Raw genomic sequence first — 14,115 nt, 5'->3', positions numbered from 1 at the left:
CTATATTGCGAGCAGGACGGGAAACGGCCGCTCGGACAGCTCAAACTTGTCACGATTCGTGTGGAAAAAATTCCGTTCCGGTACCGGGAATCGAACCCGGGCCTCCTGGGTGAAAGCCAGGTATCCTAGCCACTAGACCACACCGGATGCGGCCGTTTCATTCGACCGTTCGTACGGTCGCTTGTCGCATTGTCGCTCTCTTTGCGAGCATCTTTGCACATACTGACTGGCAAGGCGCGCACCTCAAACGTCGCAGAGCAATGCTTTTGGCTTCATGCTCTGCTGGGAGAAGAGGAATAGGGAAGCTGTATGTAGCAATAACAGGAAGTAAACATTTTCCCGCTGAAGCGTTGAAACGTTGCGGATAACAAACAAGAAATAAGTTGGCGCCCTAGCAACAGCACCACCTTCAGTCACAGAAAATTAGATGCCCCGGGTGAGGATCGAACTCACGACCTTAAGATTATGAGACTTACGCGCTGCCTACTGCGCTACCGAGGCAGGCGATCGTTAGACCTTCTGGAATCTTGGTAAGTACCGAATACAAGTGGTAGAGAGTCTGCACTCCCTGGCTCATTTTTTCTGTTGCTACACGTGCATTCACGGCGCGGCAGGCAACTTGCGATGCTAGGCCGACGCCAGTATGTACAATAGCACGCAGGAGTCCAAACGAGCAGTCGTCCGCGCTGCATGATTGGTTCTTTCCACACGGAATCCCGCGGTTCATTCTCATGGCTCACGCAGTTCGAGTGCGAAAGACACGCAGCACCCCTACCGGAGAAAAAACAAAATGATGCATCGGCCGGGAACCGAACCCGGGCCGCCCGCGTGGCAGGCGAGCATTCTACCACTGAACCACCGATGCTCGGGCCAGCGGTACCTTCACGCTGCTTCCCGAGCAGATGTCTCAAGGGAAAGTGGGACTGCCGTCAAGCGCCGTAGCATTCTGTGGAGAAGATGCTGCAGACGCTGAATCCTGCACTGCACTGCTTAAAGATGCCGCCAGAACGCGGTCCTCTGCGTACTCTTGCGCCGCCGGCGCCGACTCTTGCCAAAGGATGCGAAATGTGCGCGGATACGCTGTCCGAATGCGTCTGGATGTGCTCCCCTAGCCTGCCTCGAAATGCGCCTGCCGGGTACGATCACCTTCGGCCGCTGCCGACAGGCGGGAAGCCGACTCAGCGCGGTGGCGGGGCGCTCGCTTGTGCGGTGGTGGTGTAATGGTCAGCATAGTTGCCTTCCAAGCAGTTGATCCGGGTTCGATTCCCGGCCACCGCAGCAGGCTTTTAATTTCGCGTATGAGTACTTTTGCCACGCGCTCTTAAACTATTGTTTTTTCGCCCTCTTACTCGCTGCATACCAGCCCTTAGTGTGTCTCGACTTGTCTCGACTTTGCTCAGCTGACGCGAGAGCTGACGCTCTCAAATCGGCCTATATCAAAACGACAAGCACGAGAAACGACTGAGAGAGGTAAGGAGAGGCGAGGCGAGGCGATGGACACACAGCACGCCCCCTTCATTTCACGGTGGCGTCTCCCTGGCCGAATCGGGCTGTAGCTCCGAAAACAAAGGAGAAACAAAAATAGGAAGTAAAACTGCCAATACTGCCCTGTGTTCCCATGCGCTCACCCGCCCAAGTACTGACAAGGGCCAAAGTTGTTACGCATCGGCAATCGGACATTTTCTTTCATTTTCTCTAACCAGTGTATTCAAGATATTATGGCCATTGCCGAGTGAATGCTGTAGTGCTTCCCGACGAGTCGGGTTCGGATCCTCTGTCAACTTCCACGCAGGGTGATGATCATTTGGTCATCACACTCGCCAGCTGAAATCGGCGCTGCCTTTTCGCAGTAGTAAAAGAGAAGTGGCCCGTGGGGGGATCGAACCCACGACCTTCGCGTTATTAGCACGACGCTCTAACCAACTGAGCTAACGGGCCTCGGCAGATGCAGTTGCTCAGCCCTACGCTGGAATCAGGTGGCATGAAGCCATACACCATTCCTATGGTCGTCGTGTGTCTGCTTCCCTAGTCTATATTCTGCTGACGGTCACGAAACAGTAGCTATATTGCGAGCAGGACGGGAAACGGCCGCTCGGACAGCTCAAACTTGTCACGATTCGTGTGGAAAAAATTCCGTTCCGGTACCGGGAATCGAACCCGGGCCTCCTGGGTGAAAGCCAGGTATCCTAGCCACTAGACCACACCGGATGCGGCCGTTTCATTCGACCGTTCGTACGGTCGCTTGTCGCATTGTCGCTCTCTTTGCGAGCATCTTTGCACATACTGACTGGCAAGGCGCGCACCTCAAACGTCGCAGAGCAATGCTTTTGGCTTCATGCTCTGCTGGGAGAAGAGGAATAGGGAAGCTGTATGTAGCAATAACAGGAAGTAAACATTTTCCCGCTGAAGCGTTGAAACGTTGCGGATAACAAACAAGAAATAAGTTGGCGGCCTAGCAACAGCACCACCTTCAGTCACAGAAAATTAGATGCCCCGGGTGAGGATCGAACTCACGACCTTAAGATTATGAGACTTACGCGCTGCCTACTGCGCTACCGAGGCAGGCGATCGTTAGACCTTCTGGAATCTTGGTAAGTACCGAATACAAGTGGTAGAGAGTCTGCACTCCCTGGCTCATTTTTTCTGTTGCTACACGTGCATTCACGGCGCGGCAGGCAACTTGCGATGCTAGGCCGACGCCAGTATGTACAATAGCACGCAGGAGTCCAAACGAGCAGTCGTCCGCGCTGCATGATTGGTTCTTTCCACACGGAATCCCGCGGTTCATTCTCATGGCTCACGCAGTTCGAGTGCGAAAGACACGCAGCACCCCTACCGGAGAAAAAACAAAATGATGCATCGGCCGGGAACCGAACCCGGGCCGCCCGCGTGGCAGGCGAGCATTCTACCACTGAACCACCGATGCTCGGGCCAGCGGTACCTTCACGCTGCTTCCCGAGCAGATGTCTCAAGGGAAAGTGGGACTGCCGTCAAGCGCCGTAGCATTCTGTGGAGAAGATGCTGCAGACGCTGAATCCTGCACTGCACTGCTTAAAGATGCCGCCAGAACGCGGTCCTCTGCGTACTCTTGCGCCGCCGGCGCCGACTCTTGCCAAAGGATGCGAAATGTGCGCGGATACGCTGTCCGAATGCGTCTGGATGTGCTCCCCTAGCCTGCCTCGAAATGCGCCTGCCGGGTACGATCACCTTCGGCCGCTGCCGACAGGCGGGAAGCCGACTCAGCGCGGTGGCGGGGCGCTCGCTTGTGCGGTGGTGGTGTAATGGTCAGCATAGTTGCCTTCCAAGCAGTTGATCCGGGTTCGATTCCCGGCCACCGCAGCAGGCTTTTAATTTCGCGTATGAGTACTTTTGCCACGCGCTCTTAAACTATTGTTTTTTCGCCCTCTTACTCGCTGCATACCAGCCCTTAGTGTGTCTCGACTTGTCTCGACTTTGCTCAGCTGACGCGAGAGCTGACGCTCTCAAATCGGCCTATATCAAAACGACAAGCACGAGAAACGACTGAGAGAGGTAAGGAGAGGCGAGGCGAGGCGATGGACACACAGCACGCCCCCTTCATTTCACGGTGGCGTCTCCCTGGCCGAATCGGGCTGTAGCTCCGAAAACAAAGGAGAAACAAAAATAGGAAGTAAAACTGCCAATACTGCCCTGTGTTCCCATGCGCTCACCCGCCCAAGTACTGACAAGGGCCAAAGTTGTTACGCATCGGCAATCGGACATTTTCTTTCATTTTCTCTAACCAGTGTATTCAAGATATTATGGCCATTGCCGAGTGAATGCTGTAGTGCTTCCCGACGAGTCGGGTTCGGATCCTCTGTCAACTTCCACGCAGGGTGATGATCATTTGGTCATCACACTCGCCAGCTGAAATCGGCGCTGCCTTTTCGCAGTAGTAAAAGAGAAGTGGCCCGTGGGGGGATCGAACCCACGACCTTCGCGTTATTAGCACGACGCTCTAACCAACTGAGCTAACGGGCCTCGGCAGATGCAGTTGCTCAGCCCTACGCTGGAATCAGGTGGCATGAAGCCATACACCATTCCTATGGTCGTCGTGTGTCTGCTTCCCTAGTCTATATTCTGCTGACGGTCACGAAACAGTAGCTATATTGCGAGCAGGACGGGAAACGGCCGCTCGGACAGCTCAAACTTGTCACGATTCGTGTGGAAAAAATTCCGTTCCGGTACCGGGAATCGAACCCGGGCCTCCTGGGTGAAAGCCAGGTATCCTAGCCACTAGACCACACCGGATGCGGCCGTTTCATTCGACCGTTCGTACGGTCGCTTGTCGCATTGTCGCTCTCTTTGCGAGCATCTTTGCACATACTGACTGGCAAGGCGCGCACCTCAAACGTCGCAGAGCAATGCTTTTGGCTTCATGCTCTGCTGGGAGAAGAGGAATAGGGAAGCTGTATGTAGCAATAACAGGAAGTAAACATTTTCCCGCTGAAGCGTTGAAACGTTGCGGATAACAAACAAGAAATAAGTTGGCGGCCTAGCAACAGCACCACCTTCAGTCACAGAAAATTAGATGCCCCGGGTGAGGATCGAACTCACGACCTTAAGATTATGAGACTTACGCGCTGCCTACTGCGCTACCGAGGCAGGCGATCGTTAGACCTTCTGGAATCTTGGTAAGTACCGAATACAAGTGGTAGAGAGTCTGCACTCCCTGGCTCATTTTTTCTGTTGCTACACGTGCATTCACGGCGCGGCAGGCAACTTGCGATGCTAGGCCGACGCCAGTATGTACAATAGCACGCAGGAGTCCAAACGAGCAGTCGTCCGCGCTGCATGATTGGTTCTTTCCACACGGAATCCCGCGGTTCATTCTCATGGCTCACGCAGTTCGAGTGCGAAAGACACGCAGCACCCCTACCGGAGAAAAAACAAAATGATGCATCGGCCGGGAATCGAACCCGGGCCGCCCGCGTGGCAGGCGAGCATTCTACCACTGAACCACCGATGCTCGGGCCAGCGGTACCTTCACGCTGCTTCCCGAGCAGATGTCTCAAGGGAAAGTGGGACTGCCGTCAAGCGCCGTAGCATTCTGTGGAGAAGATGCTGCAGACGCTGAATCCTGCACTGCACTGCTTAAAGATGCCGCCAGAACGCGGTCCTCTGCGTACTCTTGCGCCGCCGGCGCCGACTCTTGCCAAAGGATGCGAAATGTGCGCGGATACGCTGTCCGAATGCGTCTGGATGTGCTCCCCTAGCCTGCCTCGAAATGCGCCTGCCGGGTACGATCACCTTCGGCCGCTGCCGACAGGCGGGAAGCCGACTCAGCGCGGTGGCGGGGCGCTCGCTTGTGCGGTGGTGGTGTAATGGTCAGCATAGTTGCCTTCCAAGCAGTTGATCCGGGTTCGATTCCCGGCCACCGCAGCAGGCTTTTAATTTCGCGTATGAGTACTTTTGCCACGCGCTCTTAAACTATTGTTTTTTCGCCCTCTTACTCGCTGCATACCAGCCCTTAGTGTGTCTCGACTCGTCTCGACTTTGCTCAGCTGACGCGAGAGCTGACGCTCTCAAATCGGCCTATATCAAAACGACAAGCACGAGAAACGACTGAGAGAGGTAAGGAGAGGCGAGGCGAGGCGATGGACACACAGCACGCCCCCTTCATTTCACGGTGGCGTCTCCCTGGCCGAATCGGGCTGTAGCTCCGAAAACAAAGGAGAAACAAAAATAGGAAGTAAAACTGCCAATACTGCCCTGTGTTCCCATGCGCTCACCCGCCCAAGTACTGACAAGGGCCAAAGTTGTTACGCATCGGCAATCGGACATTTTCTTTCATTTTCTCTAACCAGTGTATTCAAGATATTATGGCCATTGCCGAGTGAATGCTGTAGTGCTTCCCGACGAGTCGGGTTCGGATCCTCTGTCAACTTCCACGCAGGGTGATGATCATTTGGTCATCACACTCGCCAGCTGAAATCGGCGCTGCCTTTTCGCAGTAGTAAAAGAGAAGTGGCCCGTGGGGGGATCGAACCCACGACCTTCGCGTTATTAGCACGACGCTCTAACCAACTGAGCTAACGGGCCTCGGCAGATGCAGTTGCTCAGCCCTACGCTGGAATCAGGTGGCATGAAGCCATACACCATTCCTATGGTCGTCGTGTGTCTGCTTCCCTAGTCTATATTCTGCTGACGGTCACGAAACAGTAGCTATATTGCGAGCAGGACGGGAAACGGCCGCTCGGACAGCTCAAACTTGTCACGATTCGTGTGGAAAAAATTCCGTTCCGGTACCGGGAATCGAACCCGGGCCTCCTGGGTGAAAGCCAGGTATCCTAGCCACTAGACCACACCGGATGCGGCCGTTTCATTCGACCGTTCGTACGGTCGCTTGTCGCATTGTCGCTCTCTTTGCGAGCATCTTTGCACATACTGACTGGCAAGGCGCGCACCTCAAACGTCGCAGAGCAATGCTTTTGGCTTCATGCTCTGCTGGGAGAAGAGGAATAGGGAAGCTGTATGTAGCAATAACAGGAAGTAAACATTTTCCCGCTGAAGCGTTGAAACGTTGCGGATAACAAACAAGAAATAAGTTGGCGCCCTAGCAACAGCACCACCTTCAGTCACAGAAAATTAGATGCCCCGGGTGAGGATCGAACTCACGACCTTAAGATTATGAGACTTACGCGCTGCCTACTGCGCTACCGAGGCAGGCGATCGTTAGACCTTCTGGAATCTTGGTAAGTACCGAATACAAGTGGTAGAGAGTCTGCACTCCCTGGCTCATTTTTTCTGTTGCTACACGTGCATTCACGGCGCGGCAGGCAACTTGCGATGCTAGGCCGACGCCAGTATGTACAATAGCACGCAGGAGTCCAAACGAGCAGTCGTCCGCGCTGCATGATTGGTTCTTTCCACACGGAATCCCGCGGTTCATTCTCATGGCTCACGCAGTTCGAGTGCGAAAGACACGCAGCACCCCTACCGGAGAAAAAACAAAATGATGCATCGGCCGGGAACCGAACCCGGGCCGCCCGCGTGGCAGGCGAGCATTCTACCACTGAACCACCGATGCTCGGGCCAGCGGTACCTTCACGCTGCTTCCCGAGCAGATGTCTCAAGGGAAAGTGGGACTGCCGTCAAGCGCCGTAGCATTCTGTGGAGAAGATGCTGCAGACGCTGAATCCTGCACTGCACTGCTTAAAGATGCCGCCAGAACGCGGTCCTCTGCGTACTCTTGCGCCGCCGGCGCCGACTCTTGCCAAAGGATGCGAAATGTGCGCGGATACGCTGTCCGAATGCGTCTGGATGTGCTCCCCTAGCCTGCCTCGAAATGCGCCTGCCGGGTACGATCACCTTCGGCCGCTGCCGACAGGCGGGAAGCCGACTCAGCGCGGTGGCGGGGCGCTCGCTTGTGCGGTGGTGGTGTAATGGTCAGCATAGTTGCCTTCCAAGCAGTTGATCCGGGTTCGATTCCCGGCCACCGCAGCAGGCTTTTAATTTCGCGTATGAGTACTTTTGCCACGCGCTCTTAAACTATTGTTTTTTTCGCCCTCTTACTCGCTGCATACCAGCCCTTAGTGTGTCTCGACTTGTCTCGACTTTGCTCAGCTGACGCGAGAGCTGACGCTCTCAAATCGGCCTATATCATAACGACAAGCACGAGAAACGACTGAGAGAGGTAAGGAGAGGCGAGGCGAGGCGATGGACACACAGCACGCCCCTTCATTTCACGGTGGCGTCTCCCTGGCCGAATCGGGCTGTAGCTCCGAAAACAAAGGAGAAACAAAAATAGGAAGTAAAACTGCCAATACTGCCCTGTGTTCCATGCGCTCACCCGCCCAAGTACTGACAAGGGCCAAAGTTGTTACGCATCGGCAATCGGACATTTTCTTTCATTTCTCTAACCAGTGTATTCAAGATATTATGGCCATTGCCGAGTGAATGCTGTAGTGCTTCCCGACGAGTCGGGTTCGGATCCTCTGTCAACTTCCACGCAGGGTGATGATCATTTGGTCATCACACTCGCCAGCTGAAATCGGCGCTGCCTTTTCGCAGTAGTAAAAGAGAAGTGGCCCGTGGGGGGATCGAACCCACGACCTTCGCGTTATTAGCACGACGCTCTAACCAACTGAGCTAACGGGCCTCGGCAGATGCAGTTGCTCAGCCCTACGCTGGAATCAGGTGGCATGAAGCCATACACCATTCCTATGGTCGTCGTGTGTCTGCTTCCCTAGTCTATATTCTGCTGACGGTCACGAAACAGTAGCTATATTGCGAGCAGGACGGGAAACGGCCGCTCGGACAGCTCAAACTTGTCACGATTCGTGTGGAAAAAATTCCGTTCCGGTACCGGGAATCGAACCCGGGCCTCCTGGGTGAAAGCCAGGTATCCTAGCCACTAGACCACACCGGATGCGGCCGTTTCATTCGACCGTTCGTACGGTCGCTTGTCGCATTGTCGCTCTCTTTGCGAGCATCTTTGCACATACTGACTGGCAAGGCGCGCACCTCAAACGTCGCAGAGCAATGCTTTTGGCTTCATGCTCTGCTGGGAGAAGAGGAATAGGGAAGCTGTATGTAGCAATAACAGGAAGTAAACATTTTCCCGCTGAAGCGTTGAAACGTTGCGGATAACAAACAAGAAATAAGTTGGCGCCCTAGCAACAGCACCACCTTCAGTCACAGAAAATTAGATGCCCCGGGTGAGGATCGAACTCACGACCTTAAGATTATGAGACTTACGCGCTGCCTACTGCGCTACCGAGGCAGCGATCGTTAGACCTTCTGGAATCTTGGTAAGTACCGAATACAAGTGGTAGAGAGTCTGCACTCCCTGGCTCATTTTATCTGTTGCTACACGTGCATTCACGGCGCGGCAGGCAACTTGCGATGCTAGGCCGACGCCAGTATGTACAATAGCACGCAGGAGTCCAAACGAGCAGTCGTCCGCGCTGCATGATTGGTTCTTTCCACACGGAATCCCGCGGTTCATTCTCATGGCTCACGCAGTTCGAGTGCGAAAGACACGCAGCACCCCTACCGGAGAAAAAACAAAATGATGCATCGGCCGGGAATCGAACCCGGGCCGCCCGCGTGGCAGGCGAGCATTCTACCACTGAACCACCGATGCTCGGGCCAGCGGTACCTTCACGCTGCTTCCCGAGCAGATGTCTCAAGGGAAAGTGGGACTGCCGTCAAGCGCCGTAGCATTCTGTGGAGAAGATGCTGCAGACGCTGAATCCTGCACTGCACTGCTTAAAGATGCCGCCAGAACGCGGTCCTCTGCGTACTCTTGCGCCGCCGGCGCCGACTCTTGCCAAAGGATGCGAAATGTGCGCGGATACGCTGTCCGAATGCGTCTGGATGTGCTCCCCTAGCCTGCCTCGAAATGCGCCTGCCGGGTACGATCACCTTCGGCCGCTGCCGACAGGCGGGAAGCCGACTCAGCGCGGTGGCGGGGCGCTCGCTTGTGCGGTGGTGGTGTAATGGTCAGCATAGTTGCCTTCCAAGCAGTTGATCCGGGTTCGATTCCCGGCCACCGCAGCAGGCTTTTAATTTCGCGTATGAGTACTTTTGCCACGCGCTCTTAAACTATTGTTTTTTCGCCCTCTTACTCGCTGCATACCAGCCCTTAGTGTGTCTCGACTTGTCTCGACTTTGCTCAGCTGACGCGAGAGCTGACGCTCTCAAATCGGCCTATATCAAAACGACAAGCACGAGAAACGACTGAGAGAGGTAAGGAGAGGCGAGGCGAGGCGATGGACACACAGCACGCCCCCTTCATTTCACGGTGGCGTCTCCCTGGCCGAATCGGGCTGTAGCTCCGAAAACAAAGGAGAAACAAAAATAGGAAGTAAAACTGCCAATACTGCCCTGTGTTCCCATGCGCTCACCCGCCCAAGTACTGACAAGGGCCAAAGTTGTTACGCATCGGCAATCGGACATTTTCTTTCATTTTCTCTAACCAGTGTATTCAAGATATTATGGCCATTGCCGAGTGAATGCTGTAGTGCTTCCCGACGAGTCGGGTTCGGATCCTCTGTCAACTTCCACGCAGGGTGATGATCATTTGGTCATCACACTCGCCAGCTGAAATCGGCGCTGCCTTTTCGCAGTAGTAAAAGAGAAGTGGCCCGTGGGGGGATCGAACCCACGACCTTCGCGTTATTAGCACGACGCTCTAACCAACTGAGCTAACGGGCCTCGGCAGATGCAGTTGCTCAGCCCTACGCTGGAATCAGGTGGCATGAAGCCATACACCATTCCTATGGTCGTCGTGTGTCTGCTTCCCTAGTCTATATTCTGCTGACGGTCACGAAACAGTAGCTATATTGCGAGCAGGACGGGAAACGGCCGCTCGGACAGCTCAAACTTGTCACGATTCGTGTGGAAAAAATTCCGTTCCGGTACCGGGAATCGAACCCGGGCCTCCTGGGTGAAAGCCAGGTATCCTAGCCACTAGACCACACCGGATGCGGCCGTTTCATTCGACCGTTCGTACGGTCGCTTGTCGCATTGTCGCTCTCTTTGCGAGCATCTTTGCACATACTGACTGGCAAGGCGCGCACCTCAAACGTCGCAGAGCAATGCTTTTGGCTTCATGCTCTGCTGGGAGAAGAGGAATAGGGAAGCTGTATGTAGCAACAACAGGAAGTAAACATTTTCCCGCTGAAGCGTTGAAACGTTGCGGATAACAAACAAGAAATAAGTTGGCGCCCTAGCAACAGCACCACCTTCAGTCACAGAAAATTAGATGCCCCGGGTGAGGATCGAACTCACGACCTTAAGATTATGAGACTTACGCGCTGCCTACTGCGCTACCGAGGCAGGCGATCGTTAGACCTTCTGGAATCTTGGTAAGTACCGAATACAAGTGGTAGAGAGTCTGCACTCCCTGGCTCATTTTTTCTGTTGCTACACGTGCATTCACGGCGCGGCAGGCAACTTGCGATGCTAGGCCGACGCCAGTATGTACAATAGCACGCAGGAGTCCAAACGAGCAGTCGTCCGCGCTGCATGATTGGTTCTTTCCACACGGAATCCCGCGGTTCATTCTCATGGCTCACGCAGTTCGAGTGCGAAAGACACGCAGCACCCCTACCGGAGAAAAAACAAAATGATGCATCGGCCGGGAATCGAACCCGGGCCGCCCGCGTGGCAGGCGAGCATTCTACCACTGAACCACCGATGCTCGGGCCAGCGGTACCTTCACGCTGCTTCCCGAGCAGATGTCTCAAGGGAAAGTGGGACTGCCGTCAAGCGCCGTAGCATTCTGTGGAGAAGATGCTGCAGACGCTGAATCCTGCACTGCACTGCTTAAAGATGCCGCCAGAACGCGGTCCTCTGCGTACTCTTGCGCCGCCGGCGCCGACTCTTGCCAAAGGATGCGAAATGTGCGCGGATACGCTGTCCGAATGCGTCTGGATGTGCTCCCCTAGCCTGCCTCGAAATGCGCCTGCCGGGTACGATCACCTTCGGCCGCTGCCGACAGGCGGGAAGCCGACTCAGCGCGGTGGCGGGGCGCTCGCTTGTGCGGTGGTGGTGTAATGGTCAGCATAGTTGCCTTCCAAGCAGTTGATCCGGGTTCGATTCCCGGCCACCGCAGCAGGCTTTTAATTTCGCGTATGAGTACTTTTGCCACGCGCTCTTAAACTATTGTTTTTTCGCCCTCTTACTCGCTGCATACCAGCCCTTAGTGTGTCTCGACTTGTCTCGACTTTGCTCAGCTGACGCGAGAGCTGACGCTCTCAAATCGGCCTATATCAAAACGACAAGCACGAGAAACGACTGAGAGAGGTAAGGAGAGGCGAGGCGAGGCGATGGACACACAGCACGCCCCCTTCATTTCACGGTGGCGTCTCCCTGGCCGAATCGGGCTGTAGCTCCGAAAACAAAGGAGAAACAAAAATAGGAAGTAAAACTGCCAATACTGCCCTGTGTTCCCATGCGCTCACCCGCCCAAGTACTGACAAGGGCCAAAGTTGTTACGCATCGGCAATCGGACATTTTCTTTCATTTTCTCTAACCAGTGTATTCAAGATATTATGGCCATTGCCGAGTGAATGCTGTAGTGCTTCCCGACGAGTCGGGTTCGGATCCTCTGTCAACTTCCACGCAGGGTGATGATCATTTGGTCATCACACTCGCCAGCTGAAATCGGCGCTGCCTTTTCGCAGTAGTAAAAGAGAAGTGGCCCGTGGGGGGATCGAACCCACGACCTTCGCGTTATTAGCACGACGCTCTAACCAACTGAGCTAACGGGCCTCGGCAGATGCAGTTGCTCAGCCCTACGCTGGAATCAGGTGGCATGAAGCCATACACCATTCCTATGGTCGTCGTGTGTCTGCTTCCCTAGTCTATATTCTGCTGACGGTCACGAAACAGTAGCTATATTGCGAGCAGGACGGGAAACGGCCGCTCGGACAGCTCAAACTTGTCACGATTCGTGTGGAAAAAATTCCGTTCCGGTACCGGGAATCGAACCCGGGCCTCCTGGGTGAAAGCCAGGTATCCTAGCCACTAGACCACACCGGATGCGGCCGTTTCATTCGACCGTTCGTACGGTCGCTTGCCGCATTGTCGCTCTCTTTGCGAGCATCTTTGCACATACTGACTGGCAAGGCGCGCACCTCAAACGTCGCAGAGCAATGCTTTTGGCTTCATGCTCTGCTGGGAGAAGAGGAATAGGGAAGCTGTATGTAGCAATAACAGGAAGTAAACATTTTCCCGCTGAAGCGTTGAAACGTTGCGGATAACAAACAAGAAATAAGTTGGCGCCCTAGCAACAGCACCACCTTCAGTCACAGAAAATTAGATGCCCCGGGTGAGGATCGAACTCACGACCTTAAGATTATGAGACTTACGCGCTGCCTACTGCGCTACCGAGGCAGGCGATCGTTAGACCTTCTGGAATCTTGGTAAGTACCGAATACAAGTGGTAGAGAGTCTGCACTCCCTGGCTCATTTTTTCTGTTGCTACACGTGCATTCACGGCGCGGCAGGCAACTTGCGATGCTAGGCCGACGCCAGTATGTACAATAGCACGCAGGAGTCCAAACGAGCAGTCGTCCGCGCTGCATGATTGGTTCTTTCCACACGGAATCCCGCGGTTCATTCTCATGGCTCACGCAGTTCGAGTGCGAAAGACACGCAGCACCCCTACCGGAGAAAAAACAAAATGATGCATCGGCCGGGAATCGAACCCGGGCCGCCCGCGTGGCAGGCGAGCATTCTACCACTGAACCACCGATGCTCGGGCCAGCGGTACCTTCACGCTGCTTCCCGAGCAGATGTCTCAAGGGAAAGTGGGACTGCCGTCAAGCGCCGTAGCATTCTGTGGAGAAGATGCTGCAGACGCTGAATCCTGCACTGCACTGCTTAAAGATGCCGCCAGAACGCGGTCCTCTGCGTACTCTTGCGCCGCCGGCGCCGACTCTTGCCAAAGGATGCGAAATGTGCGCGGATACGCTGTCCGAATGCGTCTGGATGTGCTCCCCTAGCCTGCCTCGAAATGCGCCTGCCGGGTACGATCACCTTCGGCCGCTGCCGACAGGCGGGAAGCCGACTCAGCGCGGTGGCGGGGCGCTTGCTTGTGCGGTGGTGGTGTAATGGTCAGCATAGTTGCCTTCCAAGCAGTTGATCCGGGTTCGATTCCCGGCCACCGCAGCAGGCTTTTAATTTCGCGTATGAGTACTTTTGCCACGCGCTCTTAAACTATTGTTTTTTCGCCCTCTTACTCGCTGCATACCAGCCCTTAGTGTGTCTCGACTTGTCTCGACTTTGCTCAGCTGACGCGAGAGCTGACGCTCTCAAATCGGCCTATATCAAAACGACAAGCACGAGAAACGACTGAGAGAGGTAAGGAGAGGCGAGGCGAGGCGATGGACACACAGCACGCCCCCTTCATTTCACGGTGGCGTCTCCCTGGCCGAATCGGGCTGTAGCTCCGAAAACAAAGGAGAAACAAAAATAGGAAGTAAAACTGCCAATACTGCCCTGTGTTCCCATGCGCTCACCCGCCCAAGTACTGACAAGGGCCAAAGTTGTTACGCATCGGCAATCGGACATTTTCTTTCATTTTCTCTAACCAGTGTATTCAAGATATTATGGCCATTGCCGAGTGAATGCTGTAGTGCTTCC

At 54.7% G+C, this 14,115-nt stretch overlaps 34 non-coding genes across 34 annotated transcripts; 7 read left to right on the top strand and 27 right to left on the bottom strand.

Annotated features, from left to right (window-relative positions):
* Positions 1–75: 75 nt before the first annotated feature.
* On the bottom strand, positions 76–147 carry Trnae-uuc. The gene has a single exon. It is a non-coding gene; the product is annotated as a tRNA-Glu (tRNA).
* A 281-nt stretch (positions 148–428) lies between these two features.
* On the bottom strand, positions 429–501 carry Trnam-cau. The gene has a single exon. It is a non-coding gene; the product is annotated as a tRNA-Met (tRNA).
* A 293-nt stretch (positions 502–794) lies between these two features.
* Positions 795–865, bottom strand: Trnag-gcc. Its single transcript has one exon. It is a non-coding gene; the product is annotated as a tRNA-Gly (tRNA).
* Positions 866–1,206: 341 nt separating this feature from the next.
* On the top strand, positions 1,207–1,278 carry Trnag-ucc. The gene has a single exon. It is a non-coding gene; the product is annotated as a tRNA-Gly (tRNA).
* A 586-nt stretch (positions 1,279–1,864) lies between these two features.
* Trnai-aau lies at positions 1,865–1,938 on the bottom strand. The gene has a single exon. It is a non-coding gene; the product is annotated as a tRNA-Ile (tRNA).
* Positions 1,939–2,136: 198 nt separating this feature from the next.
* Trnae-uuc lies at positions 2,137–2,208 on the bottom strand. Its single transcript has one exon. It is a non-coding gene; the product is annotated as a tRNA-Glu (tRNA).
* A 281-nt stretch (positions 2,209–2,489) lies between these two features.
* Trnam-cau lies at positions 2,490–2,562 on the bottom strand. Its single transcript has one exon. It is a non-coding gene; the product is annotated as a tRNA-Met (tRNA).
* Positions 2,563–2,855: 293 nt separating this feature from the next.
* Trnag-gcc lies at positions 2,856–2,926 on the bottom strand. The gene has a single exon. It is a non-coding gene; the product is annotated as a tRNA-Gly (tRNA).
* Positions 2,927–3,267: 341 nt separating this feature from the next.
* Trnag-ucc lies at positions 3,268–3,339 on the top strand. Its single transcript has one exon. It is a non-coding gene; the product is annotated as a tRNA-Gly (tRNA).
* Positions 3,340–3,925: 586 nt separating this feature from the next.
* On the bottom strand, positions 3,926–3,999 carry Trnai-aau. The gene has a single exon. It is a non-coding gene; the product is annotated as a tRNA-Ile (tRNA).
* A 198-nt stretch (positions 4,000–4,197) lies between these two features.
* Positions 4,198–4,269, bottom strand: Trnae-uuc. The gene has a single exon. It is a non-coding gene; the product is annotated as a tRNA-Glu (tRNA).
* A 281-nt stretch (positions 4,270–4,550) lies between these two features.
* Trnam-cau lies at positions 4,551–4,623 on the bottom strand. Its single transcript has one exon. It is a non-coding gene; the product is annotated as a tRNA-Met (tRNA).
* A 293-nt stretch (positions 4,624–4,916) lies between these two features.
* Positions 4,917–4,987, bottom strand: Trnag-gcc. The gene has a single exon. It is a non-coding gene; the product is annotated as a tRNA-Gly (tRNA).
* A 341-nt stretch (positions 4,988–5,328) lies between these two features.
* On the top strand, positions 5,329–5,400 carry Trnag-ucc. The gene has a single exon. It is a non-coding gene; the product is annotated as a tRNA-Gly (tRNA).
* A 586-nt stretch (positions 5,401–5,986) lies between these two features.
* Trnai-aau lies at positions 5,987–6,060 on the bottom strand. Its single transcript has one exon. It is a non-coding gene; the product is annotated as a tRNA-Ile (tRNA).
* A 198-nt stretch (positions 6,061–6,258) lies between these two features.
* Positions 6,259–6,330, bottom strand: Trnae-uuc. The gene has a single exon. It is a non-coding gene; the product is annotated as a tRNA-Glu (tRNA).
* A 281-nt stretch (positions 6,331–6,611) lies between these two features.
* Positions 6,612–6,684, bottom strand: Trnam-cau. Its single transcript has one exon. It is a non-coding gene; the product is annotated as a tRNA-Met (tRNA).
* A 293-nt stretch (positions 6,685–6,977) lies between these two features.
* On the bottom strand, positions 6,978–7,048 carry Trnag-gcc. The gene has a single exon. It is a non-coding gene; the product is annotated as a tRNA-Gly (tRNA).
* Positions 7,049–7,389: 341 nt separating this feature from the next.
* On the top strand, positions 7,390–7,461 carry Trnag-ucc. Its single transcript has one exon. It is a non-coding gene; the product is annotated as a tRNA-Gly (tRNA).
* Positions 7,462–8,045: 584 nt separating this feature from the next.
* Positions 8,046–8,119, bottom strand: Trnai-aau. The gene has a single exon. It is a non-coding gene; the product is annotated as a tRNA-Ile (tRNA).
* Positions 8,120–8,317: 198 nt separating this feature from the next.
* Trnae-uuc lies at positions 8,318–8,389 on the bottom strand. The gene has a single exon. It is a non-coding gene; the product is annotated as a tRNA-Glu (tRNA).
* Positions 8,390–8,670: 281 nt separating this feature from the next.
* On the bottom strand, positions 8,671–8,743 carry Trnam-cau. The gene has a single exon. It is a non-coding gene; the product is annotated as a tRNA-Met (tRNA).
* Positions 8,744–9,035: 292 nt separating this feature from the next.
* Positions 9,036–9,106, bottom strand: Trnag-gcc. Its single transcript has one exon. It is a non-coding gene; the product is annotated as a tRNA-Gly (tRNA).
* A 341-nt stretch (positions 9,107–9,447) lies between these two features.
* On the top strand, positions 9,448–9,519 carry Trnag-ucc. Its single transcript has one exon. It is a non-coding gene; the product is annotated as a tRNA-Gly (tRNA).
* Positions 9,520–10,105: 586 nt separating this feature from the next.
* Trnai-aau lies at positions 10,106–10,179 on the bottom strand. The gene has a single exon. It is a non-coding gene; the product is annotated as a tRNA-Ile (tRNA).
* Positions 10,180–10,377: 198 nt separating this feature from the next.
* On the bottom strand, positions 10,378–10,449 carry Trnae-uuc. The gene has a single exon. It is a non-coding gene; the product is annotated as a tRNA-Glu (tRNA).
* Positions 10,450–10,730: 281 nt separating this feature from the next.
* On the bottom strand, positions 10,731–10,803 carry Trnam-cau. The gene has a single exon. It is a non-coding gene; the product is annotated as a tRNA-Met (tRNA).
* Positions 10,804–11,096: 293 nt separating this feature from the next.
* Positions 11,097–11,167, bottom strand: Trnag-gcc. Its single transcript has one exon. It is a non-coding gene; the product is annotated as a tRNA-Gly (tRNA).
* Positions 11,168–11,508: 341 nt separating this feature from the next.
* Trnag-ucc lies at positions 11,509–11,580 on the top strand. The gene has a single exon. It is a non-coding gene; the product is annotated as a tRNA-Gly (tRNA).
* Positions 11,581–12,166: 586 nt separating this feature from the next.
* Positions 12,167–12,240, bottom strand: Trnai-aau. The gene has a single exon. It is a non-coding gene; the product is annotated as a tRNA-Ile (tRNA).
* A 198-nt stretch (positions 12,241–12,438) lies between these two features.
* On the bottom strand, positions 12,439–12,510 carry Trnae-uuc. The gene has a single exon. It is a non-coding gene; the product is annotated as a tRNA-Glu (tRNA).
* A 281-nt stretch (positions 12,511–12,791) lies between these two features.
* Positions 12,792–12,864, bottom strand: Trnam-cau. Its single transcript has one exon. It is a non-coding gene; the product is annotated as a tRNA-Met (tRNA).
* Positions 12,865–13,157: 293 nt separating this feature from the next.
* Trnag-gcc lies at positions 13,158–13,228 on the bottom strand. The gene has a single exon. It is a non-coding gene; the product is annotated as a tRNA-Gly (tRNA).
* Positions 13,229–13,569: 341 nt separating this feature from the next.
* Trnag-ucc lies at positions 13,570–13,641 on the top strand. Its single transcript has one exon. It is a non-coding gene; the product is annotated as a tRNA-Gly (tRNA).
* Positions 13,642–14,115: the final 474 nt, after the last annotated feature.

This window comes from Schistocerca americana, unplaced genomic scaffold, assembly GCF_021461395.2.
Source record: "Schistocerca americana isolate TAMUIC-IGC-003095 unplaced genomic scaffold, iqSchAmer2.1 HiC_scaffold_116, whole genome shotgun sequence".
Taxonomy (NCBI): Eukaryota; Metazoa; Arthropoda; class Insecta; order Orthoptera; family Acrididae; genus Schistocerca; species Schistocerca americana.
The sequence above is the reverse complement of the archived record's forward strand: the minus strand, read 5'-3'. Positions and strand labels throughout refer to the sequence as shown.